Genomic DNA, 23,911 nt, shown 5'->3' on the forward strand with positions numbered 1-23,911 from the left:
CTGTCCCTTCCAACCCAAATTACCCTGTGAGCTGAAGGCAAGGCACCTGTCTGTAACTACACATTAAGTTGTTGAGTGGTAAATACATGGTAACCAATGGTGCTAGCTCCTTACCTTTGTGATAAAGAAGGTGTGAGGTCTCCTAAAGAATGACTGCATCAAGCTAGTGGAAGCTGTAGTAGTCCCAAGGTGACTCTAATTTTTGTCACTGACTCTCTTGGTTTAGAAATCAGCTAGTTTTTTTTAATCTAAATTTTACTATTTGTTTCACTTTTTGTTTTTTCTAAACTGGTAGTCACTAAAAGTAATGTGCTGAAAATTTCCCAGTTTAAACCTCAGCCCCCTTAGGAGGGGGAAAAAAAAGCTCTACCAAACCTTCAGCTGTTTTCTTGCACTTTTTCTCTGCTTCCCCTACTTCTCAGGTGTAGCCCCAGATGCTTACAACTCTCCAGCTTACTTGTTTGCTTTGGGAAACTTACAGTCTGTATGACTATGAATTGTATTTTTTCAAGTACAATTCTCAGGTTATAGGGGAGTGTGGTTAGTTGGCTGTTCAAGGCTTTAAACTCTGGGCAATTTAAAAAAAGAGTCATTGCAGATGAGCTGTCCATCAACAAGATTGTTATTCGTAGGTCTAATGTCATATCCATGTATAACAAGATTTTGATTGACAGGAAAGTTTGTTTTAGAAGGAGCAAAGGTCAACGTTTTGCTGACAGCTTAACAATGGAAATATTGCATCATCAGTATATTTTATGGAGAGATACATACATCTACATAAATGTAACATATGATGGTGAAACACTGGCTCAAGATGAAGCTCTGAGCTAGGATGAAGTTTTGGAATGCTTGGAAATAAAAAGTTATCTGTGCTTTATCCATCTTTTTGCGGAATAGACTTAAAATATCTGTGGGTATGGCTTGTGCAATGAATTTGACCCACATCACGTAGAAGCGCCTTCTCTGCAGGGCACTGTGGTTGAGTGGACAAGACGTTAATTGACTTTGTCAGTGACTTCCTTGGGGGACCTTGAACAAATGACTGCACCTGTGCATCACTTTCCCCTCCATTTAAAAGGGAGAAAGCATTTTGTCTGCCTTGAGTTTTAGGGATGAAAAACTCCCTAAGTACTTTTGGCTATAAAAGAATTAGTTTAAAAAACCTGGAAGATACATAAGAGATATCAACAACTGAAAAGCCAGATGTTCAGAATATCGGTCTTTCTGGCAGACCTCTCCCGATCCCTCTCTGCTGGGGGGTTTTCCCTCTTTCATTTCTTTTTTGAACCTTTCTGCTGTACTTTGTCAGGTGAGCTCATTTCCTCTCGTCCCAGCCTACTTCTCAAAGAATCGGCATTTATTGACTTTACCTATAAAATTTTTTTTTGCATTTAACATACATTAAACTAAAGCAGAGACTGAGAGTTATTTATTGCTATAACAAAATTAAGCTATCATGGTTGATATTTGAGCTTCTTTCTTCTGCATTTTCCTGTCCCATAGCACTTGAGACTCCCTTTTCCCAGTCTCTGCTCTGAAGAAGTTATTTTTTCATGTCCTCTTTTTGCACTGCAGCCTGTCAGTTTTGGTCTTCACAAGTACCCGTGCTATAAATCCAAAGAGACTGAACCGAATAAATGGGTGAAATAAAAATTTGGAGGACAAAGCTCTCCAAACATCCTCCTTGCACGCACGCAGCCTAAGTGTTTAGTTAACATTTGAATTAGATGCTGAAGGTCAACAAATTCAGGCCCTGCCAGAGCAAGTGGGTCACTGGAAGCTGTAGCTGAGAGCTCTCCCCGCTGCCCTGGTCCCTTTGTTCGCACATGAGGATATCACAAAAGGCATCATCTCCTCCGCATCAGGTTTCTTTTCCCCACTTCTCCACCACAGTTACCCCATGCCCTTCAACCACTAATACGCGAACTCTTTTCCTGGTATTCAGGGTCCCTTTCCATGCTGGGTGATAATTCCTGTCTTTTCCCACATCTGGAAAACTCTGGACCCCAGGCTACCCAAAGCTGCCTCATTTTCAGAGGATCTCATACCATAAAAGAGCAGGAGAAGGCATGATTACAAAAACAATGATAATGCAATGAAGTAGCTTCCAAGGAGTGTTACTCATCAAGTAATTAATTACTTGAATAATGGATGAATTTTTATTTTTAAAATCTAAAACTCAGTACTAATCCTTTTTTGTTTTTTAACCTAAAAAAACCCCACGAGTTTATCTCAACCCAAGAGTTTTCTCACTTGTGCTCTTCAATTCTCTCCCCCATCCCACCGGGGGCGGGGGGGCGGGGAGTGAGCGAGCGGCTGCGTGGTGCTTAGTTGCCGACTGAGGTTAAACCACAACATCACCTAATCTGGTTGAAATAAAAATTGATAGCAGGAATGACAATTTTTACACTAAGTAATTCAGCTTTGTTAAGCTATTATTTTTTATTACCATTTTTTTCTTACTGTACTTGCAAGTACTAATGCTCCTGTTCTGTACAAGCAGAAAAAGGCAGAAGAAAAAAGCAGAAAAGTTGTGCCATTCATGCCTGTTAGATACTGATGCAAGCAAAGCTGGGTAGAAGCTGTGTTGTTCCCCTTCTCTTGACAAGAAAAGCCAATGTTTTTTTGTTTGTTTGTTTTTATTTTTTTTAATAGATTTCATCTTTTCATTAACACCTTCTGTAGTGATTTTTGACATTTTGGCAAATTAAAATATAAATCCACAATGTGTGTCCCCAAGCCAAAATATTCTGCTCCACCATACTGACTGGCGTATTGCAGTTTGGGTTCCTATTTCAAATTTCAGTTGTGGTGCAGCCACCTCATCCCAGGCATGCTGACCTTCAAACACTGCCCAGTGAAGGAAAAAGGCTGCTCTGGACTTTGGTGAGAGTAACTCCCTCTATGCAGAAATGCATTTGAGGAAGGGGAAGCACCACAAAACCTACCCCCTTGTTAAGAACCAGTGTTCATCCTGAAAGGCTTAGCAAATGCTCCTCCTGGGAGGCTTTAGTTGATTTGGTAAGGCTTCCTTTAGCACTTTGAACTACCTCTACCTGCAGCATCTGCCAAGTACATCTTCTTGGTGAGGACGAATGATACAGTGCCTTGTTAGTTCTGGTTTTAATATGGTTAACAACACTTCCATCTCTAAATGACAACTTATCTATGGATTTTGTAAACCCCGTGAATAAGTAGTGGCTGGCAACTTAGCTAAATATGGCTTTTTATGGGTGAACAAGGGATGAACGATGCCAGTAAGGTTCCTTTCCTCCTGATTCACCCCAACTGGTCCCCGAGATGACTGCGCTTACCTACTATAATTAAATGTTCTCGCCTGCCTGGTGCGAGAGCAGACAAGGTGGCTTCGTAATGCAGCAACGCGACCTGGTTGAGGGCGATTTTGACCTTCGTATGCTGCAGTTCAGGGTACTGATGAGGATACAGAGGGTTTTTAGTGGCCAGCTCTTTCCCAAAACCCCCTCCGGTGCAGGGCTGTCGCAGGCATTCTGCGTGCCCGTAGCAGTACCGGGCAGCGATGTTGCGTGCCAGGAGGCTGCCAGCCCCCTGCACGGCCCTGAGTGCGGCACGCCTGCTGTCCCTGAAGGATGGGGTTTGCCCATTAGGATAACAGGCCAGCAACAGGTTGCCTTTCCAGCAGCAGTCTAGATTTTAGGCAGTGTTGGTTGATTAATGTGTATAGCTGTGACTCTTGATACAAGAGGGTGCATATTGGGTGAGTTTATTTTGAAAGCGGGGATCCAGCAGCTTTCATGTGTGACAGTGGCCAGCAGAGGAATTGCCTTGCAGCTTCTTTCAGGTGGCTCAGAGCAGGCTGGAGCACAAATGCTTCCCTTTGCAGTTTGCTTTTTTCCAGTCCTGGCTCTCTGGTTGTCTGACCACGGGTCAGCGTTCAGCGAACCCCGAGCTGCTGGAGCAGGCTGGGGAGCAGGCGGGCACGTGATGTTGCGTGCGGGCAGCATCATTATGTTTTGAGCCAACATAACTCTGTTGCTTTTAACGGTGGTGTTTTTAACCCTTGCAGAATTTGTTTGTATTTATTTTACTCTGCTTTACTCCAGTGTGGTTGCACCGGTGCGGTCCTTCGTATGCACGCTGATATACCGCTATAAACGTGCTTTATTCCTCTTCCAGTATAACAGCAGAAAAAGCTGGGGAAGCACCTGGCCGGTCCCGTTGTTAGGCTACCCAGCTGCACTAGGGCAAGGGCAGCCCCACATCTGTCGTGTGCCAGGGGGATGCACTGCCAGAAACCGGAGCTTATTTCTCTGCCAAGAGGAGCAGGAGCAGGGCCAGCGCGCTGTGAGCCCAGGCTATTCTGTGAGCTCGCACAGGCAGAGAAAGCTGACAGGCAGCTCTAATCCACTCTGCTGGTACCCGTAGATGACAGAACATGAGCTTAGGAAGGAAAAAAAAATTTAAAAAAAAATTGAAGTTGCACAACAAGCGGCAGGGTTGGTTCCTGAGAAAACCATAAGGAAGGGCTCTGTCGGGACCAATTGAGCACGTGCCTGTTAGCTTAGTGGTAGCAAATGTTGCCTGTATTTATATTTATGTTAATTCCCCTTTGCAGAGGGAGGTAATATGCCCTGAAATGGTATATGTTACAGATACAATGTAGGAAGACACAGAGACCACACCAGTGGTGTAATATAAACATGTTTGGTGTGGGTTTTCTTTAATTTTACAATGTAGGAGCAGGCATGAGTCTCATGTCTGTATTTCTAAATGGTTTGCACAGGACCGACTTTCAGGAACTTCCAGTTTTCATCCTCAGATTAAATTTATAAGGCAATATCACATTGACATTACACTGATGTCATTGCGGACGTTTTTTGGCGTCAAGTTAGGGGATGCAACAGAAGGAATACAAAGGTCAAATATAAGCGCTTTGGCTAAGCGATTGCCACTTACTATATGTTTGCACTATCGCAGGCACTATGGGCCCTAACCCCGCTGACTTCAGCTATTAAACCATAATGTTAATAATAATCATCGTAATCTGTGGTTTGCCGTTGCAATGCCCACTGCCTACTGGCACAAGCTTTCAAGGAGCAAAAGGGAAGGCTTTCTATCAAACGCACTTGCGCCCAAGTTCAAATTTACCATTTTTATCTTCAAAGCCCAACCCAAAGTAGGGAAGGGACTGCCTCACGCCTGGGAGATCATGACCTCCCATGACAGCTACATGCTTCCAAAACAATGGATCTGTCAGCCACAACAGAGAGACTTGGAAGTGTGGGAGACAAAGATCTCTAGGCAACTTGGCCCACGATTATGGAATGCCTGGAGGAGATCAAAACCACCACAAAACTCTCCACCTTCAAATAAAATTTAAAGACCATGGCTTTTTATTTGTGCTTCCCCCAGTATACAATCCCCTCAGAGGAAAGAAGAAAGTCGGTGTAAAAACACGTGCTTGTAGGGGTGTGGAGGCAGGAGGTAAGATGGAAATGTGGATCTGTTTAGCTGTTTACTTGCATGGGAGTGCTCGGGGTCCGTGAGGAAGAGTCTGGTATAAATGTTCAGCCACCTGAGCGTAGCTGGAAATACTGGTGGAACTTATTACACTGACATTTATAGACATGTCTGCCTGACAATTTTCTTTACAAAGCGCTATATCCAGATCCTTATGAAACTACCTTAGAAGACTGATACTAAGTGTAAGTTGAGCACTAAAAATGAAGGCAGTTCTGAAATAAACGCCTGGGAAAAGGTGAGGATCAAGAGAATACCCCTGCTCAGTTTCAAGTCTCTGCTTCTAAGGATGTATGTGATTACATATGAACAGGCATGGGCCTTACATCTACATTTCTGAATGCTTCCCAGGAGGTCCACTCTCATGGACACTTGACATTTCTCCTACATAAATTAAATTGAAGTGATGTCTATGTAATTTAGGATTAGAGAATCAGAGGCACCTCCCAGGGCCTCTCAAGAAAACTGCTGGCATTTTGTTGATATTAGAAAGTATTTCTAATATGAAATATGTCCTTTAGTGGGAAGAATAACATTGTGTATATGAGGAATAACACTGTACGCACAGATGTTCCAGGAAATGAATTGATGTTTTTCTTTGTAGTTAGAAGAAAAGCAAGCAGAGAACCGTGATGTTCTTCAGCTAGTGAATATCTTACCAGTACTTCCCAGTCCTCAATTCCCTATACAATCTTTTAATCCTTAAAATATGCACCCTTCTTCAGTATGTTTTGTGACATATCTGTGTCATAAGCCTCACTTATTTGATTTGCTTTGTCATTAGAGACTTTATTTTGTTTGAATATTTTTTAATATATTCTGAAAATAGATTATGACAGCCATCAGAATTATTTCACGTTGTAACACCTATTCTTTCTGTTTACACTTTTTGACTAAACATTGCATTCATTTAACAGTAAGCAAGGGTTCAGAGACAGCTTATTTTTTCATTATGAACTACCTATTTACACTCGAAGCATGATTTAGTCACATATATAATAGCTGATAGTAATACCACCACTTCACATTTTATCCCAAGCATCAACAGCTATCATGTGCCCTTTCCTATGGACGTGGGAGTAGAAAGTCCTGTGGTTCTGACCCTTCTCTTCGCAGTATATCTGGTCCTTTCCTCCTAGCCCCAACCCCTTTTATAACCCTTTTCCCCAAAACTTGGCAGATGCCTGAAAGTGACTGGGGGATGCACTGGAGACTGAGAATCAAGAGAGCGTTTTGTAGGGGTGTAAATGCAAATACAGTCACCTCTTTGAGCAAAAGATGTTAACTGAAGATGGGTGCCCCATACATAAGAGGAGGAGGAGGATGTTGCAGGAGTGGTGCAGATTAGAGATGGGGAGAGAAAGGAAAAGAAACCACCTTGTCTACAGACCCCTGTGATCCTGGGGGCCCTCCCCTGGAGCACCCACCTCCACCTCCTGACTCTGCTCCAGGAGACTTGCTCTGGCCCGTTCTCCAGAGTTGCTGAGATGCCTTAATCCATCCAGCTTGACATGTAGTATCAGCTGCTCACTTCTCCAATTAAAAACGAGTCTCTTATTTCAGTGCAACTGTTTGTTCGCTCATAGGAAATAGAAGTTGCTCAAGGTCAACTGCTCAAGACAGAGTATTAAGGTTTTATCCAAATAAACTAGTGTAGGTCTGCAGATGTATCAAGGGAACAGCTTCATTTACTTACAAATTTACACATTCTTGCAGTTCCTATAACAAACTACCAGTAAGCAGTAATTTTGCCTGATTAAACTCTTCTCCGAGACTATGCCCTTTGGTGACATCCTAAACAATTTCTTCTAGTGCAAACAGCAGTAATACCATTGTATACAATTAATTTCAGAGGACTTGGTAGTAAATTTTCTGGCATGTGAAGAAAAAACTCCCATTCTGTTGATAAGAATTAGCTTTGCCAATCGGCAAAAATGAGAAGAGCTAAGCACTAAGGAGCCACATTGGAATAAATAGGTGGCATACATTGAATATCTTGTTTCTTTTATATTAATCAAGCTTTCTCTTTTTGATAAACCTGGCTTTAACTGAGCTCATTTGTTAAGGTGTTTTAAAATTTCAGGTAGATTATCCCAGACAGGTGAAACAATTTCTACCCTCCAAAAAGCAACAGCAAAGTAAAGGTGCTTGGTTGTTTTCTTCTTGGGGCTGTTGCTTTAAAGGTGGGGACTAAGGACCAGAGTTGGGAAAAAAGAAAATTCTTGGTATTTTGGTCATTTTTGAATACCATTTCCCAAGGAGGCAGGGATGACACTTACTAGGCATTTTGTACCCAGTAACTTATGTATCAGTTTGTTAGATGGTAACACAAGCAGGAAGAGAAAGCAATGGCGTCGGTTCTTTTTTTTTTGTTCTTGTTGCATCTCAGCGTGCAATACAGTGCTGGTCTTGATGTTTTGGTTTGAGTTTTTCTTCTTATTGTTTTTTTAAGACAAGTCACTTGTTACGTGTCATCAGCAGCTTCCCTGCCTTCCTGCCATAAGGCTCAGCTGTGTGGGTTACTGGCCTGTGGAGACTTTATCCCTCCAGGGTCTAAGCATATTACTGAGGTACTTGCAGGAGATGCACTGCAGAATCAGACTAGTGTTTGTCACAACTGTGGGGCTTGAATTTCAAACAAGGTAATCATCCTTGAAGACATGGGAGGCAGAGGTGACTTGCTACCCTTTGCTTCAACACTGGGCTTTAACTGGCCTCAACACAGCAAACCTGTGCTCAGGAGAGCACTGCGGGGGAGGTAGTGTCCAATCCCTCGTCCTGGGAGTTTGCTGAAAAGAATTTGAAAATTGCAAAAGGCATTGAATATGATGGTTTCTTTGCGAAACATTTTGATGCTAACTTCTAGTTCTGGGCAATAAAAATGAAGTCTTTTCTTGCTATGATACCTGGTTTCAAATAAACATGCCATATTCAGAGCTGTGCTGAGGCTGCACAGGAAGCATAAGTGCACCACCATTTAAAACGTGACTGGATAAACCAAGTAGAATATTTTCTGAGAGCAACCTGGCATTGCCAAATGAGATGCATTTTACAGTACAGCGTACTCTTTCATACTAATTTTTTTGTGTATTTCTGTTCTTACCCTTTGTCTGGAAGGATAGCTTCTTAGGAAAGCATGTGCGTGTTTATGTCAGTGTGTGTGTTGCAATTTGCTACTGATGCATTCTTTCCAAAATATTTTTGTGCTTTTATAAGCCCATTTTTGATATGGGAAATTCCTGAGGAGCATAACACTTACGATTTTTGTTGGATTTATAAAAGCTGGATAGAATGCATGGATAACTGTCTTCACTGGGGTCCATGGAGATCTCCCTTTCTAGCTTTCTGATGTTTTTTCATCTTAGACTGCAGCTAAATTAATATCTTCTTCAAAAAGAAGAATACTTAAGTATTAATAAAGCCGATTTTTTTTAATAGCTGTGAGTAGAAAATAATAGTGAACGTCTGTCACGCAGGTAAACTGTTTACAGTTTTCATCAGCCACCACACTACATTAACATCTCTCTTATCAGAAGTCTGCAATGTGCTTTACTGAACTACAGACAAATCTCAGAGTCTTCACCCACGTAGAACATGCTAAATTGCAAAAATCAGTTTGCAGAGTTTTACTTGATAGACCTCTTTAATTAAAGGTTTAACTGAGTGCAGACATTAAGCCTGTGAAACGTTTGCCTACAGAAAGGCACCAGATTTTCCCAACCTGTCTTCTGCAATGTCTTTACTGAACTACAGACAAATCTCAGAGTCTTCACCCACGTAGAACATGCTAAATTGCAAAAATCAGTTTGCAGAGTTTTACTTGATAGACCTCTTTAATTAAAGGTTTAACTGAGTGCAGACATTAAGCCTGTGAAACGTTTGCCTACAGAAAGGCACCAGATTTTCCCAACCTGTCTCCTGATCTTTGTATTCCCGTGGGTGATTCTGGATGGAGTCCACCAGCTGGGCTTTAAATGCTCTTTATTTGACTGAAGGCATTTCTTGGTATGGGGGTGGCAGAAGCAAGTCTCCCTGTCCACACCAACAGCAATTCTCCCCTGTTAATCCTCTCCGTGTGGCTAATCCCGCTCCAGGTGTAGGTGGTGGCCGGGCACCAGAGCTGGTGGACTGGCAGATGATTTTTGCTCGTTTGCCTGTTTTTGCCACATGGTGTTTTCTTTTCCCAGAGGAAAATAAATTCCTGTCAATTCCAAAATGCCTACTTTGTACGATGACAGCCCTCTTTCCTTTTTATCTCCGAAGAGACCCAGAGCGAGGGAATTGTTTGGATGCACAAAGCATTTCTTTTACAGAAGAGAAATGCTTTTGCTTGTAGGCTGTGATGCAATTCAGCTTTCTGCAGTATTAGTTTCTACTTCTTTTGTTTTTCACTGTCAGCAAGTGTTACCGTGTATACTACACCACATTTTCCTGTCTGTGACTAAGAATTTCTGCATTGGCCGAGGATGGAAATAATAGTAAAAAAGGTCTTGGTGGCCGTGGGCCTTGTTCTTTTCAAAAAGCCCACTCCCATGGCAACAAGGCCTATTAGAAGGTAGCAGTCTTGTCACCACAACTTTAAGTCCTAATAATTCAACCAAAAAGATAAAACGAAATGTGGCAACTTTATCTTGCTCAATCTTTTACATAAAGTAATTTCTCAGAAACTTGATCAGTGGTAGAGACAACAAGCATTTAAAGGGGAGAGGCTTTGAGAGGAGAAAAATCCATTCACATCCGAGTTTTGAAAGATGAGTGAAAGATGGAAGAAAACATGATATTACAGCAATCTTTTTACTTCTCCTGCACGGCAAACAATTGACCCAAAGTTTAGGATTTTTAGATTTTTATGATTAGTAGGCCAGCTGGAGGTTTGAAATTTGCCTCCTGTCTGAAATAACATTTGCTTTATGGAATAATTATTGATTGCAAACACTTCTGCCAAAAAAAACAAAGAAGCAAAATGAAAAAAAAAAGAAAAATAGTTGACATATTCTTGATCAAAGCAGTTATATTTTGTTCAAAGACCATTTTAAAAAGTGGCCTATATTAAAAGGTACGTTGTTTCCTAAAGGCCGGCAATGTTGTTTCACGTTTCTGTTACCTGTCCTGGCTTCGGTGTAATTGCATGAGTGTAACTGACAGCGTGGGTTGGCTTTAGATGTTGAGGAATCATTAATCTGTGTAGTTTTTATAAGTGGCTCTTGCCTATACATTTCTGTGTAGTAAAGAAACGCCAGTTTCTGCCCGTCGCAATGACAAGTCGAGGTGTTAGCGTAGCATGAGATGGTTTGAGCTGAGCAGAAGTGATAATAGGGGTGCTGCTTCGATGCAAGATAAACTAGAATTTAACTTTCGGTGTGAAATCCATCACGGGCCACCAATAAGGTTGTTGGGAGTAACATGTGTGGGGTTGAACCCGGGGTGTTTCGGGAATGAGGGTGGGACTCGCTTGTCCTAGGGAAGGTGGGGGAGAAACTGCCCACATCGCAAGCAGGGACTCATCTAGGTGAGGTGTGCAGATCCATTGCTTTAACAGAGCTACCTGGTATCCAACTTAAATTGCTGTAATTGGAAGACCCCAGGTCTGATAGGTTGCTCAAATGTACTGCAGTCACCTTCCAAAGTACAAAACAGGCTTGTGGAGCAAGCAGCTGAGAAACCAGACAAAATAAGCCAAACGGAAGAATGAAACGGCAACTGCAGAAGCAAAGGCGTTTCATGGGGGCTCTGCATTTTCCTTCCGAAGGCAGGTTTTGATGAGGCACTGCTCCTCGTGCTCTTTAGCCCACGCACTCTCTCTTCTGGCATTTGGTTGATAAACACCTGAGCGATAATCCCGCAGGAGTGTGCCTTATCTTTCAAAATGGCTGAGACACACGCAAAGTGAGCTGAGGTTTATTTGTCACTGACTTAAAAAGGGAGAGAAATTGTGCCCAGTTAGGTAAATGAATCCTAATATGTGAGTGCCTGATATAGAAAAGGATGTAGCAGGTAATAAAAATAATGACAAAGCCAGATGGTTTCCTTTTTACCCTGGAGCTCTCCTTTTTGGTACTGGGCACATCCTCGCATGAGGCCAAGTTACTCTGAGACTGGATCTCCTTTCAGAGATAAGGGCAGAGTAATTTGTTTCCCTTTGATGGGAACATGGGTTAAAACATTCTTTGCCAGTACTTAGATCTTTCTTTGTTCTTTTGTTGGTATAATCAGAAAAAGGACTAAAAGACCTTTTAGCCAATAATAAAAAAAAAAGCCAGGTTCTGAAGTTCAGTTTCTCTTCCCTTGTGAGGGTAATATCATTACAGGATTTTGTGATCTAACGCACACAAATTTCAGCACCCTCACTAAACACGAGCCTACGTTAAGTCCTTTCATAAATGAACAGGTAGCTTCAACCTTGGTTATTTTAGTGATGTTGATATTCCCGTGGATAAAGTTCTATTTTCACCAGTTATCTCTGATCAATTATTCTGGATATTAATTACTGTATATTAACTTCCACAAACCTGTTAAAATTTTATTTTCAGTAAATTTGGGTCTAGTACCTGATTCAAAATCCGCATCAGTTTGTTCTAGTGACTCAAGCAAAAACCTCATAATAGCCTCCGTGAGAAATATCAGATTAAGCTTTGCGCTTGAGGGGAATGGATTTCTTTGTCCCTAAGCAATGTTGACGCTAGCATGATTTTAGACATTGTGTTCCTGAGTCAAGCTGATGTGTGTGCATGCAGAGCAACATAAAAATGTCTCATACTTTTCAATACGTGGCATAAGGGTTTTTCTTTTACTTTCCTTCTACTTTGTTTTGCTGCTGCCTCTGGGTAATGAACTGCTCCTTTGGGTTGAACATCTTACATGAAATGTTTAAAAATGTCTTCACTACTGTAAAAAAAGCAGAAAGAGAAATAAAGGGCACACAACTCCTGTTTGCAGTGGATGCTCTTTGAGCTGGATTGGTAAAAGATGAGCTAACACATTCAGGCTCCAGCTCAGAAAAGGACCTAGTTTGAGTAGCTGTGTGCACTTCAGTGAACAGAGAACTAAACTAGTTAGTTTCGTTGCAAAAGTAGTTTAGAAAAATATTTGAAATAATGAAATTGAATTTCTTGTTAAAGGTGTGGGTTTTTCTTTTAGAGACAGAGCTGAGGGAATGATGGAAAGACACAGAATCCTTGTAGTTTCCAAGCAATTGCTAGCATCGAAAATGCCTCATGCCGGGACTACTGCTTCCCAGCCTGTGCCATTTTTTCCCCAGAGAGTTTACAGTGCCCGTGTACTGACCATGTTATTTACTGGAGCAGGGCAGTGAAAGAGTTACATAGTGTGTGAAGAGGGAAGTGAGTCCAGAAAATGTAAGGCTTTTGTTGTTTTCTTGCTTGTGTCTACTAAAGTACCATGCAAGATTCAGCTCCTGCTGCTTACAACGTGCACCTGTAGTGGCCTACCCAAAACTTTGGAAGTGCAGAATAGGGATGTAAAAAAACCAGATTGATAAATACTGCGAACTGTGTCCTTATTAGAGTACAGTAGGGCTGGTACCTGGTGGAATAGTAAGGGTGGAGAAGAGGATTTTGACCACCTGCCTGACCTTCTGACTGTCCTGCAGTCCTGGGGATAGTGCTGCTGTGTGTGCCGACCTCGAGCATACAGCATCCCAGAGCACGATCTGTGCGGCTTGGGTTGCGGCACCCTGCAGATATCACGAGATATACATGCACATATGTCTGCTTGGGAAATCTCAGACAGAAATGGATAAACTCTCAGGACAGTAAAGAAAACTGCATTATTCTTTGGAGTAATGAGTGCTGTTCCTGGCTAGGGCACTTTTATAAAATGGCATAGAAATCTGCATGTGAATTTTTGTGTAGTGGTTAGTAGTGACGGGGCACATGCCGACTTGCTAAAGGCTGTGCTATTTATAAACCAGTAAGGAATCAGGGATTTAAAAGGCTATAAAAATTGTTTTCTGCTATGCATAGATGTACAAATTGAGGTACAGTATTTTAGCACAGACCATTAAGTCACTTGGGTAGCGGATGTGCACGACACTCCTCCATCACAGCATTGCATTTCATTTTCCACCGAGTTCTCTGGTATTTCCTTATACATTATTCTTTTGTAGGTTTTGTTTTTGTTTTCTAAACTCAACAGGAGATCACATAAATACAAACGCCCACGCACAAGGTATGACTTGAGTTACCGTCGCACCCTGGAGAGTAATACCACTTGCTGGTTTTACATGTCTCTCGTGTATGAGGATTTTCACGTGATGCTGCTCAAACAGAGCAACCGTGAGGCAGGAACAATGTCCCTCTATACGCCGCCGGGCCCGCATTGTTCTGTGCATAGCCCACTGATGAACGTGAGATGGCAAAGTCATCGTCATTAGGCGGAATTTAATAGTGAATCAAAGTTCGAGGGGAGAATAGGCTGATCTCAGCTTTAGCCTCCCTTGGGTCCTGCTGAAAGATTAGAGGGAAAGAGCAGGGCCTTGCTAAGTTGAACGTATCAGATTGTTTTTCGGGAATAGTTATGCCTCTTGTAAACCCCTGAGAACCACCCAGTTTAACTCTTTGGAAAAACAGATCCCACAAAGGCTGGGGAAGAGGGGGAAAGGACCTGTAAAAGAGGGGAAGGTGATGCTTGATTTTATTTCTCTGCTACCCATTGCAGAAAGGATTATTTCACAAATCAGAAATTCCAGTTTGTGTAAATTAAGCTACGATTTTCCTTAAGAAACAAAATCACTAGGCTTTATTGTACATATGTGACCCAAAGGAGGCAGGCTCCGGGAAGACTGAAAGTATAATCTTTCTTGTTTTCAGGGTACTGCTGCCACCCCAAATCCTTCACCACTGGAAGATTTTTATAAATTCTTTGTCAATTTTCCGCATAACTTCTCAAAATGCCGTACATGGGGTGCGTGACAGCTGTTGCCATAGGGCAGCGAAGGAGTTAATGCAGAGTGTGAAGAGGGGGAGTGACTCTAGGAAAACTCACCTACCAGCATCTGTACTTCAGGATCAGACAAAGCTAACAATAAGAAAGCAAACTGCGTTAGGTGATCTTCCTCTTGTGGTCCCTGCAGTGTCACTGAGCACTGGCTCCTCGCCTCTTATTTCCAGCTTCCTTTCAGTCAAGGCATTCGGTGAAAAGACAGATGATGGCAGCTCGGCATATCGGAGCCTGTTGATCAGCTCGGTTGTCCCAGCAGCTTTATTCTTTTGTTAATGCACTGGGATGTGTTATGTAGCAGCGATAAAATCGCTACAAAGAAAGCTAAACATCAGCCAGAGAGATCTTGACATAGATATGGAAGTAAAAAACCAACAAAATAGGCAAAACTGGCCTTGGGGCCCCTTTTTCTCCCTGCCTCCCCGGGAGCCTGACTCCACTGGGCTGTGCTAGGGGTTGTCTCCAATAGCATCTTGCACTTTTACCACGTTCCTTGCAGTAATCTGGGCAGCTTCTTATAATCCAATAAATCTCCCCCTGAAGTCTTTCCGGGGTCATTTCTGTGGTTTCTCCAGTCATGTCAGTGGCACATGCCTTTTCTTCCTTTGCTTTCTTAGGGGAAGCAGAAGCTCTTGAGGATGCAAGGATGTTTTGGCGTGTTTTGGTGCGTCTGTTGCTTTATGTTCAGGAAATAGATAGGTAGGATTGGAACACATTTGGGCTTTTGTGGATGCTTATCTTAGTTGCGTCTGTTTAGGTACTAGCTGCCAACACTTTGCAGTGCTGATCCATGCAACAGGAACAGCCTCACAGTGTTCATATGTTTTCAATTAGATGCCAGGCATTTCTGTCAATTCACATTATTGCAGAACCCAGAATTCTGAAAGTAACGTTGAAACTTCTTTTTTTTTTTTTCCCCATTTGTTTTGACAAGCCTCTGCTCCAAAATCCATGTGAATGCCCAGCAATCTCTGCTCTAGACCTTCTCGTCCTCCCTCCCAAGATAGCTTCAGCTTTGTGACTGGAGGAAAGCCACCAAATAAGAAATTGTACCCTCAAGAGACTTTTGTTTTTAAATCCCTTGTTCTTGTTGGAATGGAGTCCCGGTATTTGAAATGGACTGAACCCAGCCAAGTTACTGGTCTGGGTGAGGACATTATCCCCTTCTGTAACATCTGTGGCCCACTACCAAACACAGACACCTTCACTGCATCCAACCTGGGACTTTGATGAGTGTAAATCTCCACTCTCCTACGAGAATTCCCAACAAGTCCAAAGTATCAGTTTTTCAGCTGGGCATGTTAAAAAAAAAAAAAAAAAAAATTTATTGTGTTCTGAATGTTTTGAGGGTCTCTTTAAAAATTCAGCCTAGTTCACCCCACGGTCTTTGGTACACTCACTGCAGGTATGGCCCGTCCAGCACTGCCTGTACTGCATGGGGTGTCTGCCTGAGTGTTGGAGCGGATTTTAGCCCAAAATGTCTTATAAAATGTTCACAGATCGTGTTCTCTGAGGCAAAGCCACATCTCACAAAGGACCTTTAATTTACAGAAAGTCAAAGCACACTCACCTGGGAAAAGGGTTTGAGCCAAACATTTTAGAGAAAGAGACCCAGGATACAAAGGGCACCAGGAATAATTGCAACATTAGTAGGCAGAAAACTGTAGCTAACCATCCTGTCCAGAGAGGCATGACTTTGAATGCTGATCAAGGCTATTTTGTCTTGCTGACTGCTTATAGTTTTGAGAGGTAGACTCATGGGAGTCTTACTAAACCACTAACTCACCATGACTGACCCCAGTGTATCTGCCTTTCACACTACATGACTCTGCGCCAGCAAGCTTGAGTTTACTGATGTGTTTCAGACTAATTAAGGTTGGTTTTCTTTAGCATTTCTAATGAAATCCTACCTCCCCAGAAGTATGTGCGCACACAAAAAAAAGAGACCAAAAAAGAAAACCAAAATGAAACAAGAAGAGCTACACAATAGTGACAAACTATTTTCTCTCTTTGCTTTATTAACCTGCATAAATGTTGAGTCTCTCTCCTAAATAGCCTTAAGCAGTACAGATATTTTTTGCTAATACAAAGATGAGAAAAAAAGAATGCTTCTTTCTTCTTCAGAAGAAACACTGCCTCTGCAGTCTGTGTGCCTTTCCAAATTAAACCTGAACATTAAAAGGGGTCAAAGCATTTAGGGAAACACAAAGACTTTGGGGACAGCTGATGTTTAAAAAGATCCCTCCATAAGCTGAGAGTTTTCTTTAATTTCTTTTTATGATGTCTTGTAAGCTACTTGGCAGAATGCAAAATGAAAATATCGTCATACAAAAATACACTAATTCCCTGACAAAATTTTAAAACCCCATCCTACATTCACTGTCATTACCAAATATTCTAAAAAAGAGGGGAGAGGAAATTTAATATGTGCATTGCCTCATTTAAGAAATGTGATCTGCCTCTAAAGTTTTGCTTGTTTTTTTTATTTAAAGCTCTATTAGGAAATCGGGCAGCAGGGGAGCCTTTTGGACACAAGGTGTGTGATGAACAAGAGCAAGCATAGGGATGGTGCCCTTGAGTTGGGACTGTCATGCACACTTGTTGAAATGCAATTGCAAAGCCTACTTCCAAAACGGGCTTAGGGCTACCCTCCCTGACCCAGAGGGTTCTTGGCAATCTGAGACAGGAGCTGGGGAGCCAAGCGGGTGCTCTCGCTGGCTCTGTGCATGCAACCTAGGAAGAAACTCAAGACCTGTGCCAGTCTTGTGCACTCAGAGGTTGTGAATGCTTTCAGGACATTTTGGGCCCATAACATCAAAAAGGAAAGGTTTCCTGACCTGTAGATGTCAGTATTGTGTGCTCGTACCTGACACCACGCTTGTGAAATTCCACTTGTCCATCTAGGAAGGGTTCTCAAAAAACCCATTTGGGCAGACGTAAAAATAGACAAATTTTCCACTGCATGTGTGTTTATGTATGCATTTGCATGTATAGATACAGTATAGAAAAAGCATAGCTATATATTGTATAGTATATTGATTGCCATTTGCTCATTACCTACGTCAACAAGTCTTTTGTAGTATATAGCTAGTTACCATACCTATAGTACCAATATAAGGAATTAGGCTGGTAATGTTATATGAAAATGTATATGTTACATATTTCTAAAGCAAAAAATTGCCATGATATACTTGATATCAGAACTGGAAGCTTTTTGGTTTTCTACAGTATTAGGAATACTACTATAGGATGCCAGGACACGCACACGCGCTCTCTCTCCTTCTCCCTGCCTACATATATTGTAAATCAGTGGTTGGGGGAAGGGAATAACAGCGGTCCCACCATGGCATTTGAGTTCTCAGTTCATGAAAACTGCACTAGACATTGCCTGTAAATGTAGTCCCTTAGAGTTTCAGAACAGGGAATAAAAATCTAAAAGAGTAAAAATGAAAATTTGTCCCGCTTGTTGCGGTGAAACCAGAGAGTTATAAAGGACCTCTGAACAATATTGAGTTTGGGGTAGCACAATCACATCACAAAAGATTTACCTTCACTCTGCAAACTCAATATAGGGCAATAACAATCTATTACAAGCAGAGCAATACAACGTCAAAAGAATATTTAAAAGAACTAGACAGAACCTTTAAATCACCAAAACTGAGTTACGTTCTCCCAAAGGAAATACCCTGGGGACAATTCCTAGCAAGATTTTCAAGAGGTGTTGTTCATTTACCAAAAGTTATATTTAATGTATATCTTAAATATAACGAGTACTCTGGCTTCTTCTAAAAACCTAGAGGGCAGTAAGCAAAAGGCACCAGTCCTCAAGGAATGATTAGGGTGGCAAAATTATAACGGTTGCTGTGTACAAGCATGTCCATGTGTCCCCTAGGTCAACATAAGTGATTCTGTTGTAAAGCCTCTGTCTCTGCATCGGTTGTGGAATTATGACACAGAATATCTATCACATACACCATTCCCTAAGTGGTCAAGTCAGCCTGCAGAAGAAGGAGATGGGATACGTGCCATGTGTCTCTGACAGTCTAATTATAGAAGTGACAAAACCAGCAGGTATAGTGAAGGATGGAGACTCCAGCAACACACCAGCTCTCCAGGCACAATTCTGGTTGATGGTCCTTTTTCAGTTGCTATTTATTCTTGCCATAAGTAAGTATTTATAAAACAGTTGTAATTTGGTAAACTGTTGAAAGTAACCAGCACTGATGTTGCATCAAATATCCCTCTTTTCTGAAACATAACTTCTTAAAACTTGCTGCCTGTTCTGCACAATGCAATAGTTTGTGGCTAGAACTAAGGAGGCATTGCCGCAGAGCGATGGAGTAATCTGACTTGCAAGAGAAGCTGATCCCGGCTGTAGCGGCAGAGCTGGTCCCATAGACGCTGTAGGGCACTGCAGGAGTCATGTCAGTGCAGCCGCAGTTGCCTGTGCCTTCTGTGGGCTAAGACAGCGACAGCGTGGAGCGACCCAGTGTGGGATGATGAGCCCGGCTCACAGGGACACTGGAGCAGTAATCCTTCCAGAAAAATCCCCCAGAGCTCCCTGCCTGTGTCTAAAATCCAGCTGATAACTTAGCTGCTGCCTATGCCATTTTGTACAATTTGCTATAAAGACAGTCTTCCTCTATTACCTGCTCAGTTCCCTTGTGGCATCAATACAAAATCATTGCAGCCCTTGACTAGGGGCATATATAAGGTTTTATTTAGCTCACAAACAAGAGTGCCTGTCTAGTGACCAGGACCACCACTCTTTGCACGCAGGTTGAATACGAACTTTGCAATCAGTAATGAGGAGAAATGAGACAGAACTCATGCCTATTACCCTGCTTTTTCAGATGCTGAAAGATGGACAAAAATGAGTTTGATCGTAGTATAGGTAAAACAGAAACCAGTGATGAAGAAACTGTTTCTCTTAATGACGAGAAAGCACTTTTACCAAGGAGGCACTAACCTCTGTATAGACAACTGCCAGCATAACTAGATGCTGATACTTTGAAAACGTTCAGCAAAGAAAACCAGATTCAAGAAGGTGATCACAACAAAACAACCTTCTCCACCGGTGTCTCACCGGTACCTTCGCTCTGAGGTGTAACAGAGTATGGATAGAGCCATTAAGGGGGTGAAATAGGAATTATTGTGCACCCACATTTCAGGAGAATTTGATTCCAATTAATGGAAGGGGCAGTTTGGTAGTTAACTAAACTGCCTTCAAATCAAAGGTAATTCAGAGCAGGTCATGGGATTGGGTTAACTGCAAAAAGCCTCCTGCTTAAATCCCCAGGTGATACCTGACACACCCAAGCATTAACTTTTTAGATGGGAGTACAGATGATAACTCAGAGTCACACAGTGGTCTCTTTGCATTTGGCCCAAGAACCAAGCTTAAAAATACAAACAGGCTGTCCTGCACAGAGGGCGAAATACTTAAATGTCAGAATAGTATTGTTAAGGCTCTATCTGTATGCATAGCAACTATCGTGTGTACAGCAGAGAATAGAGCTCGCTTCGTGAAGGCAAGCAGGAATAAAAGCCCCGTATCCTGTTTTAACCATTCCCAGGTGGCTTTGAAAAAAATGCTTTAGCAATTAAAATGTTATTGACCTCAGTGACATGTGTATCGTGTCTCTCAAAACCAACAGTAAATATACAAAATGTTTACGTAAATATATATGTTTAGTGCAAGTACTAGTCAACAGAAGAAACGTTTCCTTAACAGTTGATGAAAAGCTTCCTGCCTTTTCAAGAGGGTATTGAGAGAGATTTATTAACTTCTACTTTTTTCCACGTTCTTCAAAGGGACTATTGTAGGACATTGGGCCATATAATCATGTGTCTTTACACTGCAATGCAGAGGAGAGGGGTGGGGAGTGCAAGAAGCCAGGTTGTTCCCAGTTGTCTGTGAAAGAGCTGGGTACCACTGTAATACATATGTTTAGGTAACACAGCAAGTGTTATCTGTCCTGAAAAAGGCCTGGGCACACCAGGCTGTGATGCATACTCATCTCTTCTGACCTAGGTAGTCTGGAAAAACCGAGACACTCCTCCACTTCCATGGGTGGGGGCATGTCTGCCTGCCCCCTCTTTCATGACACTGTTGGGAGAGCACTGGTAGCCGCTGCAAGGGTTTTTTTGTATATAATAGCATGGGAAGTACGTGTCATGTTGCTGCAAAGTTAACCTGTAATTACATCACTGAGCTGAGTAGTCCCACGCACAGTGACAGGGTTAGTGCAGTCATACACCCGTTCAGCCTGAAGTAGAAGTAGTCTGGGTACCCTGCAGTCAAATTTACCATCGCAGTGAAGCAGTATGTTTCCCTCTGGGAACTGGCTCTTGGAGCATGTTTCTCCCTAGTTGCTTGCATTTGTGGGATCACATGAAGGTAACAGGAATTCCAGGAACTGGCACTGAGAAAGCTTGGCATATTTAAGGGCAGGCATTTTAAGTATCTAAAGGGACATTAAGTGGAAAGGGACACAGCATTGATTGTTGCATTCATTTTGCTGCTATGTACAGAAGTTTTCTGAGAAGGAGCTGAGGGAAAAGAGGAGTTATGCAGAAGCATAGTTCCCTTAAATTCCTTTAAGAGAATGAGTTTGGTCCTTATCGTCAATTTATGGGAATGCATCTGTGGTGAGACAGGGAAAAGGAACAGAGAGAACTGCTCCAGCAGCAAGAAGGGAACATGGGAAGAGTCATGAAGAAGTGCTGTTAGGGCAGTCTGGCCCTAACAGGTTAGGGGTGTCCCCCGCCTCTGTTAGGGGTCTGGAGCCTCCTGGAAAGTAACTCAGGAAACAAATGTGGCAGAAGATGTGACAGAAAAGGGGATCTCCTCGTCAGTCAGAAAGAAAAGTCAACTGTGGTCAGGGCTAGGAACAAAACTTCGGAGAGAAATTACTTTAGGGGAACAAGGTCTGCTCCTGTCTCTCTGTTCCTTTTTACCACCCCAATTTCTGCAGTGTTTAGCAGAGACAAGGGTATTTTCATATCTCCCAGGGAAAGAGTTAAAAATGAAGTGTTTTGCAGCTGACTTTCTATATGTATGATTAGTATGTGTGAAATATGTGTTGGACTTTCCCTGATTGTATGCTTTTGTTTTGCCTATTTTTTCATGTGGTGGCTACATAACTTAAAATATATTTTGCATTTTTTTAAGAGAAGACCAAAGTTTCATTGTTCCAATTTTTCTCTGCTTTGTATCATGAAAACCCATGTAACTGTATTTGCTCTGCAGAACTTCAGTATCTAGATGCACTTGCTTGCAGGATAGAGATGTAATTTGCCATCAGTCTGTAAGGTCCAAATATAAGCTGCTGCAAGATAAATGTCGCTCCAGTGTATCATTTTCTGCAGCCTTCATTTCAGATAGGATGAATGTCAGTTATGGAAGTAAACTCTGCAAATTAACCTGAACCTGAAAGTTTTCAAAGTCTGAAGTTGCATGCGAGCTATTTCAGAGACAAGTTTTAACTGTTCTCTGTGAAACTTCAGCATTGTCCAGACCACCATTCTGACTCTGCTAATGATGTTCAAATTGTATGAGGCTTAGTCCATGGAAAGCTTTGCTAAATCTGTGGGAAATTGTTGCAAAGGAAGGTATTCCTAACCTTCCAGAAGTATTCCCAGAGTCTGGCAGAATCTGGGCCAATGATAGCATGTGTTTGTGCAGTAGATATATTCAGACTTGCATCTTTTCATTAATAAGTTATATCAGGTGTGATTGTAGGAGCAAGACAGTGAATCTGGATCCGTGTAAAACTGAAAACAGAATAAATCAATCTCTTTGTTTTCTAAGAATGAAGTTTATAAGTTATGCTGCAAAAACATTATGCAATCCATCTGTCTTTTATTCTTGGAGTACTGTCTCTGTGGACGCAGCTGTAATAGGTCAGCCCAGTATAACCAAGACTGAGAGAAAGAAAAAATAAAAAGCTTTGTACTTTCTCCTGAATTGAGGATAACGATGGATATGGGGTAATGACGAGGACATACCAGTCTCACAAAAGGAGCTGGCACCAAGTGAATTGACATAGGACAGTCCCAGCCTGCCAAGAGCGAAGGGAGAGGGGTACAACTTCAGTGGCCAGACATGAAGTATTGATAAGAAGAGAGGCATCTCCCCTTCTACTTGTTCACCCAAATCTCTGTCTGTAGCTCCTGTCATCAGTAATTTTGAAGCTCAATCTTTTTGTCCTCTAGAAATAGGCTCCTTTTGAAACTCCATAAAGTCGGAGATTCAACTGCAAGCAGACTATTGAAGGATAAAGTGCTTCTCCACCAACATTAAACAAATCCCTGCTGATCGGGACTGTTGGCAGGAACTGCTTTCCCCTGGAAAATAAAAGGTATGTTAACAAAAGGCCTCTAGACCTTAAAGAGCGGTAGGTGGGTAGGTCTTCCCCATCTATAAATTCTCATAGTGCTTTCATTTTCACTTCTGTGATGCTAATAGTTTCTCTCTCTAATTTCCTTTCTAATTTCTCAGCTAATTAGCTTATCTCTTCCATGCAGGTTGGGGGAATGAAAACATAGCTCCTGCTGGAGCGCTCTGATGTTCAGGTAGACATCTTGAGAACACAGATCGAACTGATAGTAGGCTATTTTATCGGGCCTTAAAAGCCACTAAGAAACTAGCAAGGCCCATTAGACTTTCTGTCATGCATATGATGAGAAAAATATACCAGCATAAAATCCACTTTATTGTCCTACCATGACAGCAGCAGCTATTGTGCTGGGAAGCTTTTTGGATGGTAGTTTCACCTTAGTGTTTCTGCTCTGCTGGCTGGTGGGGTTTCGGGGACGGTATCCAAACAGAGGGGGCTTTGTGATAGGCTCTCAGTGACTCCCATAAGGAGTACAACACACAACTCGCTGGTTTGACAAGAAGGAAAAGCTCAATAAAAGCAGAGTGACCTCTTTCAGTTTCCCATTTCAAGCCTTAACATTTACTTCCTCGCACAAATATTGTTTTGGAGACCTGGTACCACGTTATATTCCAGGCTTATCGCAAACAGAGTTTAGCTGGCTTTTCTTAGGGACATTTCTCCTTTGCACTTTCCTCTCTGATACCTTTAAACAGACAGGAGAAAATATTGCACTTTAACAGGGGTCCACATTCACTTTGTACCACAAATATTTTGCATCTACTGAGCTAGACATTAATGGCGAATAATACTTTTTGCCTAAAGTTATATTTTATAGTCTAAGTAATCTATAAAGAAAACAAGCAATTATTTGTTCTTTTGTCTTCAACTCATTGCTAAATAATTATTTGTCCTTTAACAATAACCGCTCTGCAGTTATACTGCAATTTATGAGCTAGAGAACCTGGAACAGCTCACAGAGTTTCACGAACTGTGCCTGCAAGACTAATTCAGACAGATCTTTCCCAGAGCTCCCTGTGAAAGGGACTGTGGTCTCTTGTTGTCATCGGGGT

This window comes from Aptenodytes forsteri, unplaced genomic scaffold (assembly GCF_000699145.1).
Source record: "Aptenodytes forsteri isolate BGI_AS27 unplaced genomic scaffold, ASM69914v1 Scaffold93, whole genome shotgun sequence".
In the NCBI taxonomy this organism is placed as follows: Eukaryota; Metazoa; Chordata; class Aves; order Sphenisciformes; family Spheniscidae; genus Aptenodytes; species Aptenodytes forsteri.